The sequence below is a fragment of the Homarus americanus genome, unplaced genomic scaffold (assembly GCF_018991925.1).
Source record: "Homarus americanus isolate GMGI-L3 unplaced genomic scaffold, GMGI_Hamer_2.0 scaffold36970, whole genome shotgun sequence".
NCBI classification, from domain to species: Eukaryota; Metazoa; Arthropoda; class Malacostraca; order Decapoda; family Nephropidae; genus Homarus; species Homarus americanus.
In genome coordinates, this window is record NW_024740094.1 from 4,309,139 (window position 1) to 4,332,927 (window position 23,789).

The 23,789-nt window shown below is 42.2% G+C and overlaps 2 protein-coding genes across 2 annotated transcripts in view; one reads left to right on the top strand and one right to left on the bottom strand.

Moving 5' to 3' along the window:
* Positions 1-1,545, bottom strand: part of LOC121875174 — a gene marked incomplete in the record, with an annotated part of 178,084 nt that extends 176,539 nt beyond the window's left edge. The window contains 1 exon segment of the mRNA XM_042379611.1: positions 1,503-1,545.
* A 5,136-nt stretch (positions 1,546-6,681) lies between these two features.
* The window catches only part of LOC121875175, a 28,492-nt gene continuing 11,384 nt past the window's right edge, over positions 6,682-23,789 (top strand). Inside the window, exon 1 of the mRNA XM_042379612.1 lies at positions 6,682-6,751. The gene's annotated coding sequence lies outside the window, so the exon portion shown is untranslated. The remainder of the gene's footprint in view (positions 6,752-23,789) is intronic.

Genomic DNA, 23,789 nt, shown 5'->3' on the forward strand with positions numbered 1-23,789 from the left:
CCCTGGACCTTCCACTTCTAACTAAGGTATTGTACTTTCGGATATGGTGCGCCCCAAAGTTTAAAACTACTGAAACATTTAGATCTCATTATTTTGAGTCTTTTGAACCCCATTTATACTAGTTGGAAATGAATAGGATAGGATTGGTTAGGTTAGTTTAAGCCGAGCCTACCGAGGGTCCGGAGGCAGAGCCCCCGGCTAGGGGTTAGGTTAGACGACTCGTTTTTGTGTTCTCCACCCAAAACCCTGATTTCTCAGGCTCTCCCCCATTATCGATGGAGGGGGGGGGGGGGCAAAAACGAGCAATTTCCGCCAAAAATGAAGGTCAGATTCGTTTAAAACACACCAAAATACACTGGAAAATCATATTGGTCAACCCCTAGGGACTCCTGTCCGAAAGTAAAAAGTTACCGAAGACAATGACTATTTTTTAGGAAATTAGAAGTGGTGATATTTTTTCTTCATATTCATCCCACAGCTTCCAGAGACGGACTTGTTTGTCATGATTTGCTTTTCGACACACCCAGATTAGTGTTAATTAGTGACCACATCTTCCGGCCCAATAGCTCCTTCCCAGCTATCAACATCCTCACTTTACAATCCTACAACTATAAATTCTTACTTTACTTTATCTTCCTACTATGAGTTACCCTCATACACAGTGCTCAGCAGCTAGTGTGCTTCTTACCAGTGTTAAGATCGCCCATATCCACTTTGGCATGGTTGGCCAGTTAATCATGTGACAATTTCAACCAGTCTTATCACAAATATAAAATGCAATTAAAATGTATACTATTTATCTATTTGCTAGTACGTAGTAGTCACCAATAACTGTTTTTGTTAACATGCAACAGGCTATAAGGCCCGGTAATATTTACCAATGTTTTAATCGTTTTCTTTGTTAAATAATTAATATTCAAGTATAATAATAACACAATAATTCTCGAATCGTCTGTATACATGTGTAATTTCTATTCGTGTAAAATAATAACTTAGAATTGGTCACTAATACCAGCGACTGTTAATGGTGACGAAACGGATTTGATATTGGAGACGAAATGTGTTTGGGTGACGAACCGGATTGGTGACGAACCGGAGTGGTGACGAAATGGGGTGTATCTGACACTACATATAACATCCAGTTCTGCTTCTTGCTTCAGGCTATCTCATATTTATCCTGCATACAGGGAAAAACATCCATACGACTCCAAAATTACTTTATTCGACACTAAACCATAAAAATACATGGATAAAGTGAAGATAAACCTGTGAAACAATAGTTATTGATAGATATTATAGATAAAGATAAGTCCTTCCTCGTAGAGTTAATCACATCCCAACAGCCTACCATGTAAACATTCATTAAAACATATACATAACCATTATTCTCCTCAAACTAAAGGCTTCCATTAACCCTTATATGAACGAGGATACATTTGTGCAATTAAAAGAACCGCACCGCATTTGTACTATCATAAAATACACGAAATATTGAAATTTACCCGTTTATGTAGACGACGCCATTACTCTGCACGCCATCGCCGTCCACTCCCTTGTTTATGTCAGCTGGTGTGACGTCACTAGCGGGAAATTCAAAGTCATAAAATTCCCTTCTGAAATAATGTATGAAAATTAAGAATAAGAATAATTAATGACGTCATGATGCATTATTATCAATTAGTTTATATTTTATTCACGATAATATGTCATTATTTCCGTAATTTAACTCCATTATCGTTCACGTTGAATTGGTCATACATGTACAGTACATAAGTTATTTACCCTGTAATTGTCACAAAATAACACATTGTCTAAAATTATGGTGAATATAACCAAGTAGAGGGTAACGTACATAATAACCGTGTCACAGGGGTCACAGCTGAAGATTGAAGAAGCCGCAAGTCCAGAAAACCGTGAGGGCAAACTTTTTCGGAGTGAGGGTTGTGAACTCTTGGAACAATCTACCAGAGAGTGTTGTGACGGCACCGAGTGTGAGCTCTTTCAAGAGAAGACTTGACCAACACTGGAGCGGGTTCAGGTACATTCAGGAGCCGGTGCATGCCCAGTATTTGCCAACAGTGCGTGACAGAGATGTGACCGATCGCCCGGGCGGCTAGCGAGCCGATCTTTTGGTGAAGAATATAAAGGAAAAGGAAAAGTAATCAGAGACGTGACCGATCGCCCAAGCGGCTAACAAGCCGATGAGTGGCGAAGAGGATAAAAGTATAAGTAAAAAGTAACAGAGAGGTAGTACATGAATAGTACTTGCCAACAGTGCGTGACAAAGACGTGACCGATCGCCCAAGCGACTAACGAGCCGATTAATGGTGAAGAGGATATAGGTAAAAAGAGTAAAAGTAAAAAGGATGGGGTGTTGGAGGCGTCCAAAAAGTTGCGGATTTTGCTGCGGCGCTGTAGGCCCCCTGGTCTTTTTTTTAATCTGACCAATATCATGGGCATTTTGATGCATGTGCACTTGATATTAAGAGATATTCTGAGGTTAATAGAAAATAATTATTACTATACAAAACGCCCGAGTACAATACTGAAAACGGGCAAGGGGCGACCAAATTGAGGTGTATTAGCATCTCAAGGGGCACTACTCACTCAAGTGTCCTTACTTGGAGCTGGCGGACGCTCGCCCCACAAGGGGTCACAGCTCATGATTGAAGAAGCCGCAGGTCCAGAAAACTATGAGGGCAAACTTTTTCAGAGTGAGAGTTGTGAACACTTGGAACAATCTGTCAGAAAGTGTTGTGACGGCACCGAGTGTAAGCTCTTTCAAAACCAGACTTGAACAACAGTGGAGCAGGTTCAGGTACATTCAGGAGCCGTTGTGTAGTGGATTCCTCCCCTACAAACGCCGTTTGTCGCTGACTAGCCGACCCTCGAATTCCCAGTGTATGCCTCGTGGTCTAGGTCAGCAACCAGCGCCGCCATACATTACGGAGGTCAACTAATAAGCCACGCCTGCCCCCGCTATATAAGACCTCACCTCTTGGTGACCTACCTCTGTCTACCTACAGCCACCAGCAAGCAACACCTCCTCCTCCGCTCCTGCCTGGCGGCTCCCGCTCCCGCCGGCGACCCACAAGCTGGTCCTCCTCTGAGCACCCTCACCAACCAGCTCTCTCTACTCAACGCTTGTAACCATGCTGCCTTTCCAGCACCAAGCTGCATTGTACATCCAATACAATATGTGTACAGAGAGCACATTGTGTGTTTCCTTTCTCCATCCCATCCTGAGTATGAACCAATATCCCATACCCCACAAATGGTGACCCCCGGAGATTCGCACTCACACAGGATGGAGGAGAAACTAATCACTCTCCCGGTCTTCAAGCAACATGGAAGACTGGCTTATCCACACAGAGGCAGCTTTCATCGGCTCTACAACTACTGTCTCTACACCGCAGGTTAGACACCCTAGATTAGCTCTGCTACTCTCAGCAGACAGCCGCTCCTCTTCCTGCCCCAAGCACCACGTCCTACCGACCCCAACACACCCGTCCTGCCTCAGACGCCGCCCCCGGCCCAGCAGTACCCCCTGCTACTGTCCTGGACCCTCCTGCTGTCGTGGCCCCTACTACTGACGCGGCCCCACACACACCTCTTTTCTTCCTCAGGTACTCCTTGCTACTGTCCTGCACCCTGCTGCTGTCATGGACGCTGCTGCTGTCATGCACCCTGCTGCTGTCATGGACCCTCTTCCTGACGCAGCCTCTGCTCCTGACCCAGACCCACACACCCCAGCAGGCGCATCTGAGGACTCTGTACCTGCCGTGAGAGAAGCACAACATTCATCGCCTCCACAACCCTCCTTCTCCCTTTCTTCTCCCACAGATCTCGTGTATCTAGACAAAGTTGTCTCCCCTAGCGGCCGGCTCATCCACTTCCTCGCCGTTATGTCTCACATGTGGCATACAACCCAGCCGACAATAATCTAAATAAATATTTTTCATCAGTTTTCACCACCGAAAATTTGAACATGATACCCGAGGCACCGATTCTATTCAGAGATAGTGAAAAAAACAAATTAAGCGAGATAGTAGTGACTAGTAACGATGTTAGTAAGCAAATAGACAAACTAAAGCCTAATAAGTCACCTGGTCCTGATGAGATATTTGCCAGAGTATTAAAGGAATGTAAGGAAGAGCTTAGTATGCCCTTAGCAAAGTTGTTTAACATGTCCTTAAAAACGGGTGTAGTACTAGAATCCTGGAGGATAGCGAATGTAATACCGATTTTCAAGAAGAGGGATAGATCACTATCCTCTAACTACCGCCCAATCAGTCTAACATCAATAGTAGGCAAATTACTGGAAGCAATCATTTCAAACTCTGTTCAAAATCACCTGGAGAAGCACCTATTGATCAATGATCCCCAGCATGGCTTCACAAGCGGGCGTTCTTGTCTAACTAATCTATTAACATTCTTTTCATCAGTTTTCGAATCGGTGGACAAGGGGCACAATTATGATGTGGTATATCTCGACTTTAACAAAGCCTTCGACAGAGTCCCCCACGAAAGACTAATTAGAAAGGTAGAAGTGCATGGCATCAAAGGTAATATCCTTAAATGACTTAGGGCGTGGTTACAGGACAGGAAACAGCGAGTGAGCATTAACGGCACTAAACTCCATTGGAGCAACGTCACTAATGGAGTTTCCCAAGGCTCAGTACTTGGACCATTATTATTTATTATATACATAAACGACATAGATATCGGCATAGACAGCAACATAAGTAAATTTGCTGATGACACCAAAATACGACGTGTTATTAAATCTGACGAGGACTCAGCAAAACTACAGGAAGATCTAAACAAATTTTTCGAATGGTTTGAAAAATGACAGATGAAATTCGACGTGGACAAATGTAAAGTACTCAGCATAGGAGATGTAAACAGGGAAACCAGTTACCAGATGAACAACGATGCCATTGAGAAATCCAACTGCGAGAGAGATTTAGGAGTAATGATAATTAGGAACCTTAAGCCAAGTAAACAATGTGTATTTGCTCGAAACAAGGCTAATAAAGTACTTGGGTTCATACAAAGGAGTGTTAGTTACAAGACTAGCGAGGTCATCCTAAAACTATATCTTGCGCTTGTGAGACCACACTTGGATTATGCAGTTCAATTCTGGTCACGTTATTACAGAATGGATATAGAATCCTTGGAAAGAATTCAGAGGAGAATGACAAGGCTAATCCCGGGCATTAGGAACCCTGAGTACAGAGACAGGTTAAAGCATCTTAATTTGCACTCCCTCGAGAGACGTAGAGTGAGAGGATATGATAGAGGTGTATAAATGGAAGTCAGGGCTGAACAAAGGGGACATTACAAAGGTACTCAAACTATCCAACTAGAATCGAACTCGTAACAATGATTTTAAATTAGACAAATTTAGATTTAGGCGCGAAATAGGTAAACACTGGTTTGGTAACAGAGTAGTGGATGAATGGAACAAGTTACCAAATATCATCATTAACTTGAATATGCTGGATAGCTTCAAACAGGTTGGATGCTCATATGAGCAATAGGGGTTGGGTGTAAATGGGACTGCCCAGTATGGGCCAATAGGCCCGCTGCAGTTTCCTCCATTCTTATGTTCTTAAGTCTCCTACACCGCCCGTTCTGCCTCACATGTGGGATGCAACCCTGCAGACAAGTCTCCTACACCGCCTGGAGGGAAGGGGGAGTATTGTAGTGGATTCTTCCCCTACAAACGCCGTTTGTCACCGACTAGCCGACCCTCGAATTCCCCAATTCCCCAGTGTATGCCTCGTGATCTAGGTTAGCAACCAGAGCTGCCATGACGGAAGTCAACTATTAAGCTACGCCTACCTCCGCTATATAAGACCTCACCTCGTGGTAACCTACCTCTTTCTACCTACAGCCACCAGCAAGCAACACCTCCTCCTCCGCTCCTGTCCTGGCGCTCCTGCTCCAGCCGGCGACCATGGCGACTCACAAGCTGGTCCTCCTCTGAGCACCCTCACCACCCAGCTCTCTCTACTCAACGCTTGTAACCATGCTGCCTTCCCAGCACCAAGCTGCATTGTACATACAATACAATATGTATACAGAGAGCACATTGTGAGTTTCCTTTCTCCATCCCATCCTGAGTGTGAACCAATATCCCGTACCCCACAGGTGCATGCCCAATACTTGCCAACAGTGCTTAACAGAGACGTGACCGATCGCCCAAACGGTTAACGGGCCGATTAGTGATGAATAGGATAAAAGTAAAAAGTAAAAATAAAGTAAAAAGTATTGGAATTTGCTGATGATAGGGGGGGGAGGGGGTTTTAGTGTACCCCTGCTGTGGAATGAAGAAAAAACTAACAATAATAATGGAGGGATTCCACACAGGTCACTGATGTCCTTCCCTAGACATAGCCGCTTCTAGTGGGTGGTCATTAGGTAAATAAGGTAAAATACGGTAAAGTACAGTATTGTAAAGTGAACTGCCAGACCTGTCTCTCGACTCTAAACAAAAAATAATAGTTATACAGCGTATCAACTTCTACTATCTTCCCAGGATACATTAATTTGTAAATAATAATATTTTTTATGATTGATTAAATAACTTGAAGACTTATATAAATTTCTATATCACGTGCCAAAGTGATAGTGATAGTATGTAAAAGGTTCGTAGTCCCTACTAGGCCTATTGTGTATAAACATACACTTGAGGATGATAGAGCTGTGGCTGTCTTGTAGTTGTAGTAACCTCTGGTGCTCTGCAGTAAGTATTATACACTTGGCTGAATGAACAATGAAGGAGCTGTTATCATGAGGGAAAAATTTAATTCATTTGTGATGCGAGTGACACTAACATTGGCGAGTGAGGTAAACCAGTGCTAACATGTATTTATCATACAAATCAAGCAGGTCTTATAAGGTCCCTTGTAAGGCTCTTCATGAATGTGGTGCGTCCCCGTCTGGTGCACCTCAGTTACCCAGAGAGATTAGAACGCCTGCAACTGCCTAGCTTTTACTGTAGACGGGCAAGGACGACCTAATTGGGTCTTTTTATATTAGTGCACCATTTTATATAACCTAACCTAATCACCCCTGATTAGGTTAGGTTTGGTTGTTTTTTTTTTATTTATTTTTTACATATATTTCTGATACCCAAAGAAAGAACGGTGCACTACTATAAATTGACCCCTAATTGAGGTGTATCAACATCTCAAGGGGCACTATTCAGTCGAGTGTCCATACCTGGAGCTGGCAGATGCTCGCCACACAAGGGGTCACAGCTCAAGGTTAAAGAAGCCGCAAGTCCAGAAAACTGTGAGGGCAAACTTTTTCGGAGTTAGAATTGTGGGCATTATTTAATTTGTTTGCCTCCAAATTATTTTGAAAATTTTATAGGTGCAATCCGTAATTTTGACAATTCTCATGCACTTCGGTTAATATTTAGAAGTTGCCACCACCTAATTGACTTTTAAAAATGTGTTTTTATAGTGTAAATCATCGTGTTAATACAAATATGACCTTCATTGCCATTGGAAATGAGCAGTGGTTGAGATATTGAAAAAAGTAGAAGGTCAGACAATGTAAAAACCTCAAAAACTAAAAAAAACCCTAACCTAACCTAATCCCTAGTGTGTATGAAACTTACCTAAAGTAAGAGATACAAGAGGATAGAGTGATGTGACTTAAATGAGGAAGCAGTGTCTTCATCAGTGTCTCTCTCTTGTCACAGCACCATGCATGGCTGTCTACACGGTACTGACACTCTGAATTACATCTCGGACACTTTACGGATGAAACATGAACACCATGAGCCCTAAAAATGTCAACGGCTGCTGCTTCATTGCCCAAAATGTGGTGAATAATACGGCAGCCAGCCAATGTACAGTACTGTACATCCTTCTCACACAGATGCCATCTTCAGACTGGCCACATATGCTAATTAGTGCACGAGTATTACGTCAATTGGCACTCATGCTGATTGGTGCACACGACTATGATATCACATTAACACTCACACTCATTGACCAAATATTATAAAATAAAAGTTAAAATAATTCAAAACAATAAATTTCCGACAAATGTTATAAAATAAATCATTTATATTGTTTTCTCTATCTCCCCATACAGAATATGACTCAATAACTAGTTAGGTGGTGGCAAGTTCTTAATACTGTATTGACCAACTTTTCTTCAGTGGCATTTCTGGCGCAAATTACAATGTAAGCGAGATGTTTAACATTTTATTATGTATGAAAATTTGCCTTTTACTTGTTGCCACTAAATGAATCTCGTAAATTTTATAGTTGCAATCGGTAATTTTGACAATTCTAAGATACTTTTCTTCAACGGCATTTCTGGCACTAATTACGAATAAGCAAGATATATAATATTTTATTACGTACATTTGTACAGTCACCCAAAAAAGTCCTGTCGCGAACCAGGAACCTCGAGATTCAGACTCTTGAATCCGAAGCATTTATGGACAGAATAATGTATCAGTGTCTACTGCTTTGGGTTCACGAGTCCGAATCGTGGTTCGTGACAGGACTTTTTTGGGTGACTGTACGTGGCAGTACACACCCAGAACATCGAATGGCTGTGGAGCCCTCCCAGTTAGGTTGGGTTTAAAATTGTTTTTCCCATGGTTTTTGGTGTGTTTTGAACACTTTTTACCTTGATTTTTATAGCTAATCTGAGATTGGAGGGGTGGGGGGTTTATCTCAGAAACTGCTGATTTGGACCAGAAATGAAGATAAAATTTTTCATAACATCAGAACCCACCAGAAATACAGAGTTTCAACTTTGATCTCATTTAGTGGCAACAAGTGAAAAGTTACCGAAAAGTGAACTCTTGGAACAATCTGCCAGAGAGAGTTGTGGTGGCACCGAGTGTGAGCTCTTTCAGGACAAGACTTGACCAATGCTGGAGCAGGTTCAGATACAGTGAGGAGCCGGTGCATGCCCAGTGCTTGCCATAGTGTGTAACAGAGATGTGACTGACTGCCCAAGCAGGTAACGGGCCGATCGTTGGGGAAGAGGATAAAAATATAATCGTATGTTAGCAATGTTATCCACCAAGTGAGTCAGATCTATTTAAAGCAGTGGCTAAATTACCGGTCATGGCATAGCTTGACAAGCTGTTTTGGACTATTTTTCCAGTCGATTGTTGTTGTAATAGAAGTATAATGACATAATAGTATGGTAATAGTGGAGCAGACTGCCAACAGCACAAGGAGTTTTTCGATTGGAGGAGACAGTTAGCACCAGAAATAACTTAAGGAATTTAACCAAAATTTCTGGAAATACTATTAGCATGATACTGAACACAAAAATGGAAGCAAGAATGCACAGAACCTCTGAGAACCTGACCTAGCCCACTTAACTTTACCTAACCTATCTAATCTACCTAACCTCACCTTACTTGCTAACCTGTGCATTGTTTTGATTTTCTTACTATAATCCAAACACAATCTCTAGATAAAATGAACAAAATCTATCCAATTTATATCTAGGTAATATATGAGAACACCTCTACCACCAGAAAGAGTTGTGCAATTAAATTTTTTCCACAAATTTTCTTATTATAATAAGTATTATAAAAAAGGCAACATGTACTAGAACCTGATCTACTACTACTTTGCTGTCACTCAGAATCGAGTATAATGATCATGCAGCTATGATACAATGATATGAGTTATTGAGGATGTCACCTTTGTTGGTGAGCTCTGATGTGACTAGAAAGGCGAATACGGGACCAGCAGGGTCGTCCACAGATGTTACTCATGTGGAGGACTACTTCTAGTGTGGGAATGGTGGCGGTAGCATCTTTCTGGTGTTGGCTCTTGTCTGCCTCGGTATGCAGTCGAGCTAATTCGACAGTATTGACTCCTTCTCGTGTGGTGCTCCTCCATGTAACTGTCTCCCAGGTGAGGGGATCGATTTGGCACTTTTTCAGGTTTGTCTTAAGACTATCCTTAAACCTTTTCAACTACCCACCAGCGTTACGTTTACTACTCATTAGGTGACTGTAAAGTAGCTGCTTTGGCAGTCTACTGTCGTCCATGCGGGTAACATGGCCAGTCCAATGTAGTTGTTCATGGATAATGGTGGCCTCAATGCTCCTACAGTTGGTGTCAGCAAGAATACTGGCATTTGTTCTCTTGTCTTCCCATGGAACGTAGACTACGTTGGTGAAAGTTTTAAGTGCCTTGGGGTGCCTCCTGTATGTGACCCATGTCTCACTGCCATATAGCAGGGTGGGGAGGACCACTTCTTGATATACGTGTGGTGGACAGGTGGGAGCCGAGATATTGAAAGTGGGTAACATAAGACAGGGTAGTACCGTTGAGCTGGATGGATGGTGGAGGTGTGGCTGAACCAGGGACAGGCTGAAAGAGAATCTGAGTCTTACGTACATTTACCTCAAGGCTGAAGTGTGCATATGCATCTGCATAGGTGTTCAGGATCTCCTGTAGGTCGCATTCAGTGTGAGCAACAAGAGTGAGGTCGTCTGCATACTGAAGTTCAGTAATAAAGCTGCCGACACCTTTGTTCCTGCTTAGAGTCTTCTTATGTTGAAAAGACCCCCCCCCCCCTTCATTCGGTACTGGATGTCCACTCCGCTGGCTAAATTGGCACTGGCACGAATAACGAAGGCAGCCAAGAAAGTGGAAGAGGGAGTTGGTGCCGGTACACATTGTTTTACCCCATTTGCTTAGGGAAGAACTCATACTGGGTGACATTGTGCAGGACACTGCTGTTCATGCCATCGTAGAGTTGCCTCACAATGGCGATGAATTTTGGTGGGTAGCCAAAATGGCTGAGGGTCTTCCCTGTTGACGGAGTCGAAGGCGTTGGTTAGGTCGATGAAGGCCATGCACAGGTCACGACGCTGTACTCTGCACTTTTCCTGTATCTGGCAGGCAGCAAAGATCATGTCAGCAATGCCTTGTGATGGTGTAAAGCAACATTAAAATTCTGGGAGAAGGTTTTCCGCCTCGAGAAAAAATCTGTTTAGGAGGACTTGGGTGATAATCTTGCCAGCTACAGACAGCAGCGAGATCCCGCGGTAGTTACCACAGTCTGACCGGTCTTCCTTGTTCTTATAAATATTAACGATGGAGGCGTCTTTAAGAGCAAGGGGGATTGCCTCCTTTTCCCATATATTCTCCAGGAGAGAGTGGAAACGGCTGGTAAGCAGAGATCCTCCTGCTTTATACACCTTGGTTGGGATTCCACCAGGCCCTGAAGCTTTGTTATTTTTCACCTGTTTGATGGCAGTAGCTTCCTCATCCAGGGATGGAGGATATCTGAGGTGGGTCAGCTCTGGATGCTGAGCAACCTGCTGGGTAGTCTGGACATCCACATCGGTGTTTTGGTTGAGCAGCGAAGGAGGCCTTCTTCGTCTATAATTGGGGTAGTTACTGTTGGATGAGCGGAGGGGTGCTGCGCCATGAGTAATTGGCCCATAGAATGATTTAGTGGAATTGAAAAATTTGCCCATCTTGTGTTGATCTGCAAGTTTTTGTGTTCCATGTGTTAAATTTTTAAACCAGTCATTCTTTAGATTGCATAGTTCGCGCTGGACCTCTGCTTTCTTTTTGCGGAAGGTATCAGCTTTGGTTCGAGACTGGGGGTTGCTCTGCCAGTCAGTTAAAGCAGCACATTTATCATCGACGAGTATACCGTGGTCCCTCGGTTAACGAGCGCCTCGGTTAACGAGTTACCTTCCATAAGATTCTTAACTTCGGTTAACGAGCAATCCCTCGATTACCGAGTTCTTACGAACCGACCTCAACATGTTTTCGCTTGCATTTGGTGGTCCACCAGCTGTAGTATTAGTCCGCCAATACAGTAATCGGTTCTAGGGCTTATATTCCTTACCATTTTAGTAAATATCAAGAAGTTTATACTATTCAATAATTTTAAAAGTTTAATATTATATTTTTTAGTCATTTTAACAATTATTGAACATAATTGAAGTACAGGAAACTAGTATTATGCGTGCCATCCAGCCTGTCAACACACCAAACAGGCGTCAGTCTCTGTGTCTTTTCAGTGGAGGTAACATCTTGCTTGAGACTCTCTTCAACTAAACACTTTTTTCTGTGTTTGCAAGCAAATTATTGGTCATTTTGAAATTTATTTTACATATTGACAATATATAGCGCAGTGCAGTGTTATTTTAAAGAAAATATTCTTTATTTACAGCAAGTTTAAACTTAAAATATCACGTGTTGAGATTGTTTGAATCCAGCATGGGGCCTAAGAGATCAAGAAAAGCGTTTTCAGTCCAAATTAAACAGGAAATTATAAAAAAAAACATGAAGAAGGCATTAGAACAAATGCGCTATGTAAAGAATATGGCATGTCGACATCAACTGTGTCGACAATTCTTGCACAGAAAGAAAAATTTAAAGAAGTGAAAATGAGAGACAAATCTACCAGAGTGTTTAAAGGTAGATCCCTAATTGCAGAAACAGAGAGGTTACTTCTCATCTGGATTAGGGAAAAACAGTTGAAAGGTGATTCAGTTTCTACTGAATTTATTTGTGAAAGAGCCAGGGAGATTTACGAACATTTAAAGACAGATCAACCTGGTTCATCAGGCACAGAATTTGAAGAATTTAGGGCCAGCAAAGGCTGGTTCGAAAAATTTAAGAAAAGAAGTGACATTTTCAGTGTTATTAGGAATGGTGAGGCTGCTAGTGCTGATAAGGAAGGGGCAGCAAAGTTTTTAGTGGAGTTTAAGGAACTGATGGAAGAAGAAAATTATCTTCCACAGCAAGTGTTCAGTGTGGACGAAACTGGGCTGTTTTGGAAAAAGATGCCCAAGAGAACATTATCACCAGAGATGAAGCCTCTTTACCTGGGCATAAACCCATGAAAGACCGTCTCACTCTATTGCTTGGTGCCATTGCTTCAGGGGATTTCCGACTGAAGCCTATGCTTGTCTACCACTCTGAGAACCCCAGGGTGTTCAAACAACAAAAAGTGGTAAGAGGAAAGCTTGGAGTTTATTGGAAGTCCAACCGTAAGGCATGGGTGACAAGACAGCTCTTTATTGAATGGGCTGTTGAGGTGTTTTGCCCTTCTGTGAAGAGCTACCTAACCACCAATAAACTCCCTTTAAAGGCTCTTCTACTCATGGATAATGCCCCTGGGCATGACACTCAACTTGCCAGAACTTTGGAGTCTCAATTTGACTTTGTGAAAGTGTTATTTTTGCCTCCCAACACTACATCAATCATACAGCCAATGGACCAGAATGTGATGAGCAACTTCAAGAAGTTGTACACGAAGAAAATGTTTAGGAGGTGTCATCAGGTAACTTCCACTGATCCTGAACTAACACTGAAACAGTTCTGGAAGACACAATTGAACATCCTGGAGGCTGTAAAATTGATTGTGTCATCATGGCAAGAAGTCTCCACTAGATCCCTCAATTCTTCATGGAAAGCACTGTGGCCATCAGTAGTCCATGATTTTGAGAGATTTCAGGATGTCACAGAGTTGCACCAGGAGATTGTGTCTATTGGTCAGTCATTGGGCCTTGAAGTGGAGGAGGATGATGTAGAAGTGCCTGTGATGTCTCATGAACAGGAACTTACTCCTGAAGACTTGAAGCAACTAGATGAGATGTTAGAGGCTGACAATGGTGAGGAGGAAAAGGAAAGTGATGACCATATGTCAACTTCAGAGTTGAAAGATGTTATTCACCACTGGGAGAAGTTCAGGAAACTGGCTTCAAGGCACCCAGATGTGGAAAAATCTGAACTAACTTTGTGTCATGATGAGGACACAATGGTCTTCTTCTTTAAACATGAGTTAATGATGAGGAGGAGAGATGCCCCACAGGCAAAAATTGACACTTTCTTCAGTAAAAGGCAGAGGGAACAAGATGCTATCCCTCAGCCTTCCACTTCAAGAAGGAGAGAGGATGTTCATGGTGGAGAATCTGTCAGTCCAGAGGTTCCTGACATTTTCATGGAAGGTGACTCACCTTCCAAGAAGCAGTAAAATGCTTCTCCTCCACCTTCGCTTCCTTCTCTTCTCCCTTCTCCTCCTGCACTTCCCACTTCAAATTCACATCAGCATCATCATCCAGGAGCCTTCTACATACACACCTCAAAGTAAGTGTACTTTTCTACCTTTTTTGTTGAATTTAGGCAATTTTCAGTGAGCTGGAACCAATTACCCAAAAACCTATTGAAACAATGGTTTTGGTTAACCGAGGGACCACTGTACAGGCAAACCCGGTTATTCATAGCCTTGGTATTCGTGACCCCGTTTATCCGCAATCGATTTATTGTTACCTATTTCCACTATTCGCATTGGTTGCCCCGTAGCGTAGGACAGCGTGTGTACGTATTCCTCCGCCATACGCTCCCGCTCGCCTCAGTCTCACATGTGCTGATGTGTGTTTTGTGTGATCTTGCAATGCCTAAGCGACCAGCTACTAAAACAACCAGCAATGTTGCTAAGAGATCACGTTTGGCAGTTACATTGGACGTGAAATTGGATATTGTAAAAAGACATGAACACAGAGAAGGAACATCAGTGATTGGGTGCGTGCACGGCTTGGCTCCCTCTACGGTGCATTCTATAGTTAAAAGCGGCAACAAGATCAAGGAGATGGCCGGGTCTGCAACACCACTGACGACTATGAAGGTGACTAGATTCCGTGATGGTGAGATGGAGAGTATAGGGCGGATGCTGAGTATGTGGATTGACGACGAGACCCAGCGCCTTAAAACACCCTTATCACAATGCATGATTCAACAGAAGGCAAGATCGTTGTGAAAAGATATAACTAAAGATAAACCCAACGTGCCTGAGTTCAGTGCCAGCCGTGGATGGCTTGATAGATTTAGGAAATGTATATCAATCCACAACCAAAATATACAAGGAGAATTAGCTAGCGCCGACCATGAAGCAACAGAGAAGTTCCCACCATTTCTCGCAACCATAATTAAGGAGGGTGGGTACAGTCCTAAGAAAGTCTTCAACTTGGACGAGACCAGACTCTTCTGGAAGAAAATGCCTTCACGGACCTACATATCAAAGGAGGAAAAGACCGTACCGAGTTTCAAAGTTGCCAAGGACCTTCTCACTCTATTGATTGGTGGAAATGTTGAGGGTGACGTGAAGTTAAAGCCTCTCCTTGTGTACCGGTCTGAAACACCCCATGTTCTGAGGGGGGTTGTGAAGGGACAACTTCATGTCGTCTGGCGTTCAAACCGTAAGGCGTGGGTGACAGGGTCTGTGATGCACGACTACTGTACATGTTCAACTATGTGTCCGGTCACATTAGTCGCTATAATAAGGAAAATAATTTTGATGATAAAGCTCTGATGATGATAGACAATGCACCAGGTCATCTTCCAGCTATGGTTGATTGGTGTTAGAACATTAAAGTTGTGTTTTTGCCTCCCAACACCGCGGCTTTGCTGCAACCCATGGACCAGGGCGTCATCTCTACATTCAAGGCGCTCTACACTCAGCCTATCATGGAGCAGCTGATTGAGGGGACCGATGGAAAAGGGAAACCTACAATCCGGGAGTTTTGGAAAAAACACTACAACATCAGGAAAGCCATAAAAAACATCAGATTCATGGGAGGCAATAACACAACAGAACATGAACGGTGTGTGGTGTAAGCTGTTGTCCGAGTGTGTGCACAACTCTGTTGGTTTCCCTTCAGTGCCTGCAATAAGGAAGACTATTGTGACTTGCAAAGAAGGCTGGATTCGATGAAGTGGATGACACTGACGTAGAAGACCTCCTCCACTCTCACTATGAAGACCTGATAGAATTGGAGAGGCTTCAGCAGGAAGAAATGTCACTTGCAATGGGAGAAGATGCAGATGAAACTCCAACACAACTCCTCACTGTACGGAACCTAAGGAAGCTGATTTCTTCATTTGAGATGGCGATTGATATGGAATTAGAAATGGAGTTACACTATCATCTGCATTGTCAAGAAAGACATACGAGCATTAGGGGGCAGTGAAATTTTGCTCAAAGCTGCACTCTTCAGGCATTGTTCCTTATACATATCTAAGACTCCATGCCAAATTTGAAGCTGATATGTCGAGGTTTAGTCTGCCGCATTTTCTACTGAAATTTTTAAATTTACCTACAGTACTAGCCAAACAGCCGCTGTGGCGGTGCAATGTTCTGTTCAGTGTTTATCAACTTTTTTTCATATCTTATTTCATTTAAGTTGTCTTGTTGCAGATGAGTATGGTGCTATGTCTATATTGATTATCAGCCTTTTCTCATTTCATTTCTCAATGTTGTGTTACTGTACTGTAATGTAGGGAAGACCGCCACTCGTGTGATGATAAAGAATGAGAAGACCGAGAAATGGAGTTCGAGGATGATGGTGAAAGATCATTATGTCATCATGGTTGAGCCTGGCAATGAATATCTCACACATGTGACTCCCAAGACTGGACACGGAAAGCAGATTGCCAAAACTATTCACGAGTTTCTGGTGGAGAAAAATCTAACCCAGCAGCCCATTGTGTGTGTTGGTTGTGATGGAACCAATGTAAATGTAGGATCAGAAAATGGAGTCATTCATCATCTTGAAATGTTACTTGGTCACCCGCTCCATTATTTCATATGTCAGCTTCACGGAAATGAGCTGCCTTTCCGCGCAGTTTTTTATCACTATGATGGTAAACCAAGTGGTCCTGAGCATTGGCGTGGTCCCATTGGAAAGCAGATCAAGGAGTCTTTGTCTGAGCTTCCAGTTGTCGCCTTCCAGCCAGTCAGTTTCCCTGATTTCCCTGTGTTTAATGATGAAGTGGAGAAAGATCTGTCCTGGGATCAGAAATACCTGTATAGGATTTGTAAAGGAGTTATCACAGGTGTTGTTGAAGATGACTTGGCTGCTATTGAGCCAGGTCCTCCCTGTGTGTCAAGGTGGAACACCTTATGGAGTAGAATCCTCAGGCTGTATGTAGCAACATCAAGACCCAGCCATGAGTTGAAAAGAATTGTCATTACAATAATAAAGTTCAGTGCTCCAATGTGGTTTTACATCAAGATACACCCTTACGTAACACACGGCTCAAGGAACGTATTCCAGTCCCTGCTATATATGAAACACCTGAATAGTGAGGAGGAGACGATAGTGAAGAAGGCTGTCCAGAGAAATGCATACTTCGCCCACACAGATCAACTTCTTCTTGGTATGTGTGCAGATGAGGACATGACTGTTAGAGAAAAAGCTGTCTCAATGATAAGAAAAATTAGAGAGGAGAATCAGCAAAAGGAAGAATGCACTGGCAGATCTGAAGAGGAGGAGGAAGATTCTGATGCTGCTGTTGACGAGAATTTGTTAAACTATACTGATGAGGAGGGTAAAGATGGAGATGGGAATGAGGATGTGCCTCCTGTAGTCAACATGAGAAAGGTGGTGACTCCGAAACTAAAGTGGCAAGCAAAAAACTATCATTCCATGATTAACTGGAGGAATGAACTCAAGACTGAGCCTCCTTACATTGCTTCTCTGTCAAATCTACAGGTTAATGACATTCTTGAGACACCATTAGTGGTGCCCAAGTGGCCAAACAGCACTCAGGCGGTCGAGAGAGGCATAAAAGTGATGACTGAAGCTTGCACTGAAGTGACGGGATACGAATCGAGAGATGGATATATTAGGCAAAGATTATTGTCTAGGAAAATGATGCCAAGGTTCCGCACAAAAAAGAATTTCAATATGAACTTGTAATGATTTTCTATACGGTGTACCTGTAAAATAACATGTGAATTAAATCGATGTCACCCATGTAAAATTTATCATTATCCTGGAAAACATTAAATGACACCTAATTTTTGGTATACTGTACACTAAAAGTTGACAAAAAGTCGTTCGCGATGCGGCAGGGTAAGTATGCATGAAATGGCATGAAATTTTGCACAGGTGTTTGTTACAACCATACAAACGATGCCTGAAAATTGCAGCCTGCAACTCAAATAAAAGTGTTTTTTCCCTGCCCCCTAACGAGCATACTACGAGGTGCTTGAGGAGACGAGGAAGAATGCACAACAAATGACTCGATGCATTTATCACGGCCAAACCTTCAACCCCCAGTGAACCAACCACCCCACGTACATCCAAACAGAACACAGCTTTTAGGCAGCTGTTCAAAATCTGTGTAAAACAGTGTTTGTTATTGATGTTTATTTGATATTATGCCCTTGTTTCTTTATTTTATTTATGTTCTATATGTATTGAGTAAAAAGTGTTAAAATCTGACGGCCGTGACCACTGCGATGCCCGTTTCCTCCCTAATTACATTATTTCTTATGGGAGAAATTGCTCCGCTATCTGCAATTTCGATATTCGCGACGAGTTTCATGCCCGTAACCTTTGCAATAAGTGAGGCAGCCCTGTATTCTTTTCCGGGTAATTTTCATCAAACCAGTCCTGGTGTATTCTTTCGATCTGGCCAAGGGTCTCTCTGCAGGTTTTTGTCATGACAGTGTTGAGAGTACCTCACTTCAGCACTGGGATTTGCATTGTTTGTTGTCGGGTTGCTTATCAGCATATATATATATATATATATATATATATATATATATATATATATATATATATATATATATATATATATATATATATATATATATATATATATATATATATATATATATATATATATATATATATATATATATATATATATTATGCTATAACGAACGGATTCTACTACGAATATTCCTATAACGAACGGTTTTACCTATAAAATTGAGAATGCTATAACGAACGAAACTCCTACAACGAACATTATTTAATTTTTTTTTTTTTTCTAATTTATTGTTTTTTTATTACAAATATTAATGATATTCTTTATTTCAGGGGTTTAGATGCATCTTTATGCACTTTTTTACAATTTTTACAATTTTATATTATATTTTTCAGTGTTAAGTGGTTGTATTTGGGGGCCTGGAACGGATTAATCCTATAACGAACGAATGCTATAACGAACAAGGTTCTAGAACCAATTAGATTCGTTTTTTTTTTTTTTTACGTGTGAAGTCCAAAGTCAAGTACAGGTAATCTGTTCTTACGACCAAATTCATTGATGACCTCATCGCAATTCAGTTCCATATCTTTGTGGACAAACAGTAAAACTAATCCATTCAGTCTTTGTTGTGGAAAGCAGATATGACTTCAGATACTTTAGGCAGCTGAATGAGCATTCGCTTGTAGAGTTTGTTATCGGAAGTGTTGCCAGAATATGTATCAGAGTTTTGATGTTTTGGTATGTGCCAAATTCTCTGCAAACTTTTAGTGAGGCAACAGCTTTTTTTGGTCTATCTTTCTCTTCATGTCTTTTTCAAGTGTTCTGCCATCTTGTAAATTCTTGTACCTCCTCCATACCACCATCAAGGAACTTACTGTAAATCACAACTGCTTCACTAACTTCTGAGAACATTCTACTTACACAAAGAGAAGTATCAGGTCGCAGAGCTTCTGTCATGAACTTTGCTTAGAAGTATAACTCTCTTTCAGTTGCAGTATAACTGTGTCAAGGAAAGGCAAAAAAACAGCGCACCTGTAATAGTAGTATACATCATCAGCTGGGGGATTAGACCGGGTCTGTTGTCGCCCTACACTTCTTGGGGTTTTAATTTCTCTCCCGCAGTTTTGTTCTGCATTCTCAAATAATCTTCTGAATGTATCATCATTTCTCTACATTTGCATCACATTCATGCATTCCTTCAACTGTCAAAAGCTTGTACCAGATCCATCTCAACAAGAGATAGAGGTCTTGTAGCATTTAAAATAGCTGATAGAACCTCCATACTGACGAGGAAAGAATCTGATGTCATACTCTTAAAGAACGCTAGAGATTTTCCCACCAAAGTTAAGTCCTTTATGCAAGTTATAGCAACAGGCCTTTTCCGTTAGTTTACCTTAACTACTCTCACACCCTAATGTAGAGGGTTTCCATCGTTCAAGCAAAGAAGTTGCAAAGGAGTAGTAGTGTGAGAAAAAGGGGAGAGCCATGGCCGAGTGTCCCCCCATATATGTTACTGAGTCGGGTTGGTTCTTTAGGCAGAGATATGTTTAGGGACACCTTTTCTAGCCCCCTCCCCATGTGGGGTGAGCAGAGTGGCTCCTCAAAAGGGCTGCTCAGTCGCACAGACAGGACCGGATTGCACTGCTGCCTAGATCCCAGAGCATAATTGACCATGTTATCTATGCCGCCCTTGTGCAGAGTTGTGACTAGAGACTCCTGCCAGTCATCTTTGCCTGTTCCCATCGCCATAGGACTTTTTGGGGGTATGGGGGTTTTGATGATGATGAGAAGTATGATGAGCTGGATGATGGCTGCATGTGAGTTGATTTATGCGGTGAGGCAGGAGTGCAGGCTGCAACCACATATCTTGGTTCTTCCTTTTCCTGATCCAGTGGTGCAAATGTTGCAACGATTGGGGAGAGGGAGAGTTGCAATGGACTGCCGATAGCCCAGTTTGTTGGGTTTCGCCTCAGTGGCCTGCCCATCATGCATTGCCTTCATCCACTGGTGTAGTCGTTGGGTTCCCATGTTGGTCACCTCTTCCGTCTATATGCCGTTGGGGTCTTGTTGGAGCTCTGTAAGCATTTCTGCCTGATGCGGGGCTCCTCCGCTGATTTTTCGTTCAAGGTTTACTCCCGTAGCCTTATACTGTACCTACCAAGGTTAATCCGCAAGGCAGCGCAACAATGGTTGGTAGGCGCCAGGACGTGTCCGCATGCCAGTGGGTATTATGCACTGTCCATCTGGGGCTCACTGCTGCTCCGAGATTCCCTGCTGGTTTAGCCTGGGCCCACGAGGCACCCAGTTATCGTGTTGCCACGAGAAGGCACAGCAGGAGTCTTGATGCTGAAGATGCTCTGTACTGAAAGAGGAGGACTTATGCAAGTTGCTTCCCTGTTCACCATGAGGGCTAGCCAGCGGCGGTAGCTGAAACCGAGAAGAAGCAAGTAGTGCTTGCTCATTAACACTAACAATGCTGCCACACTAGATGCATTACACATCCCTGTGCATACACACACACACACACACACAAGAACCTGTCCTAACCAACCAAATTCACCTACCAAACCTTAAGTAACTTCTTAGCCAGGGGGCTAACCCCTGCCATATTAAACAAAGTATTTATTTGGACATCTGGTACTAATGAAAGCAACTTCTTTTAATTGTCTTAGTGTAATTTTTTTTGTGGACATGAGAGTACGCTCGGACCGAGCGGGTCGGTTGTCCACAGACAACACGTGGCATATTTTTTTGAGTACAGGTTGACAACCCTTTATCCAAAATTTCGAAAACCGAAAAGCTCTGAAAACCGATTTTGGGGTCATTTTTTTTTTTTTTTAAACAGGGATTAGCCCACCCGGGCATAGATCACTGACTCACATCGGGGCCTGGTGAGCAAAAATGTAATAGTAATAATAATTATAATAATAATAACTATTCATAGTAAATAAGATATTTAATTTAAATACTGTACACCAAAATAAAATAATAATGATAACAATAATAATAATAATAAAATATAATAATAAAATTAATATTACAGTGGCCCCTCGATTAACGAGCACAATCCGTTCCAGCAGGTTGCTCATTAACCGAAAATCTCGTTAACCGAAACCATTGTTTCAATGGGTTTTTGGGTAATTGGTTCCAGCTCACCGAAAATTGCCTAAATTCAACAAAAATGGTAGAAAAGTTCACTTACTTTGAGGTGTGTATGTAGAAGGCTCCTGGATGATGATGATGATGTGCATTTGAAGTGGGAGGTGGAGGAGGAGAAGGGAGAAGAGAAGGAAGTGGAGGTGAAGGAGAAGCATTTTACTGCTTCTTGGAAGGTGAGTCACCTTCCATGAAAATGTCAGGAACTTCTGGACTGACAGATTCTCCACCATGAACATCCTCTCTCCTTCTTGAAGTGGAAGGCTGAGGGATAGCATCTTGTTCCCTCTGCCTTTTACTGAAGAAAGTGTCAATTGTGGTCTGTGGGGCATCTGTCCTCCTCACCATTAACTTACGTTTAAAGAAGGAGACCACTGAGTCCTCAACATGGCACAAAGTTAGTTCAGTTTTTTCCACTTCTGGGTGCCTTGAAGCCAGTTCCCTGAACTTCTCCCAGTTGTAAATCACATCTTTCAACTGTTTAGCTGACATATGGTCATCACTTTCAATATCCTCCTCACCACTGTCACCTCTACCTGTAACATCTCATCCAGTTGCTTCAAGTCATCAGGAGTAAGTTCCTCCTCATGAGACATCACAAGCTCTTCCACGTCCTCCTCCTCCACTTCAAGGCCCAATGACTGACCAATGGACACAATCTCCTGGTCCAACTCTGTTTCTTCCTCAAATCCCTCAAAATCATGGACTACTGATGGCCATAGTGCTTTCCATGAAGAATTGAGGGATCTAGTAGAGACTTCTTGCCATGATGACACAATCAATTTTACAGCCTCCAGGATGTTCAATTGTGTCTTCCAGAACTGTTTCAGTGTTAGTTCAGGATCATTGGAAGTTGCCTGATGACACCTCCTAAACATTTTCTTCATGTACAACTTCTTGAAGTTGCTGATCACATTCTGGTCCATTGGCTGTATGATTGATGTAGTATTTGGAGGCAAAAACAACACTTTCACAAAGTCAAATTGATACTCCAAACTGCTGGCAAGGTCAGGGTCATGACCAGGAGCATTATCCATGAGGAGAAAGAGCCTTTAAAGGGAGTTTATTGGTGGTTAGGTAGCTCTTGACAGAAGGGCAAAACACATCAACAGCCCATTCATTAAAGAGCTGTCTTGTCACCCATGCCTTACGGTTGGACTTCCAATAAACTCCAAGCTTTGTTCTTACCACTTTCTGTTGCTTGAACACCCTGGGGTTTTCAGAGTGGTAGACAAGCACAGGCTTCAGTCGGAAATCCCCTGAAGCATTGGCACCAAGCAATAGAGTGAGACGGTCTTTCATGGGTTTATGCCCAGGTAAAGAGGCTTCATCTTTGGTGATGAATGTTCTTTTGGGCATCTTTTTCCAGAACAGCCCAGTTTCGTCCACATTGATCACTTGCTGTGGAAGATAATTTTCTTCTTCCATCAGTTTTTTGAATTCACCTAAAAACTTTGCTGCCCCTTCTTTATCAGCACTAGCAGCTTCACCATGCCTAACAACACTGAAAATGTCACTTCTTTTCTTAAATTTTTCGAACCAGCCTTTGCTGGCCCGGAAATCTTCAAATTCTGTGCTTGAAGAACCAGGTTGATCTGCCTTTAAATGTTCGTAAATCTCCCTGGCTCTTTCACAAATGAATTCAGTAGAAACTGAATCACCTTTCATCTGTTTTTCCCTAATCCAGATGATAAGTAACCTCTCAGTTTCTGCGATTAGGGATCTACTTTTAAACACTTGTAGATTTGTCTCTCTCTTTCACTTCTTTAAATTTGTCTTTCTGTGCAAGAATTGTCGACACAGTTGATGTCGACATGCCATATTCTTTGCTAAGCACATTTGTTCTAATGCCTTGTTTATGTTTTTTTATGATTTCCTGCTTGGTTTGGATTGAAATAGCTTTTCTTGATCTCTTAGGCCCCATGCTGGATTCAAACAATGTCAACACGTGTTTTTCAAAGTTAAACTTGTTGTAAATAAAGAATATTTTCTTTAAAATAACACTGCAATGCGCTATATATTGTCAATATGTAAAATAAATTTCAAAATGACCAATAATTTGCTTGGAAACACAGAAAAAAAGCGTTTAGTTGAAGAGAGTCT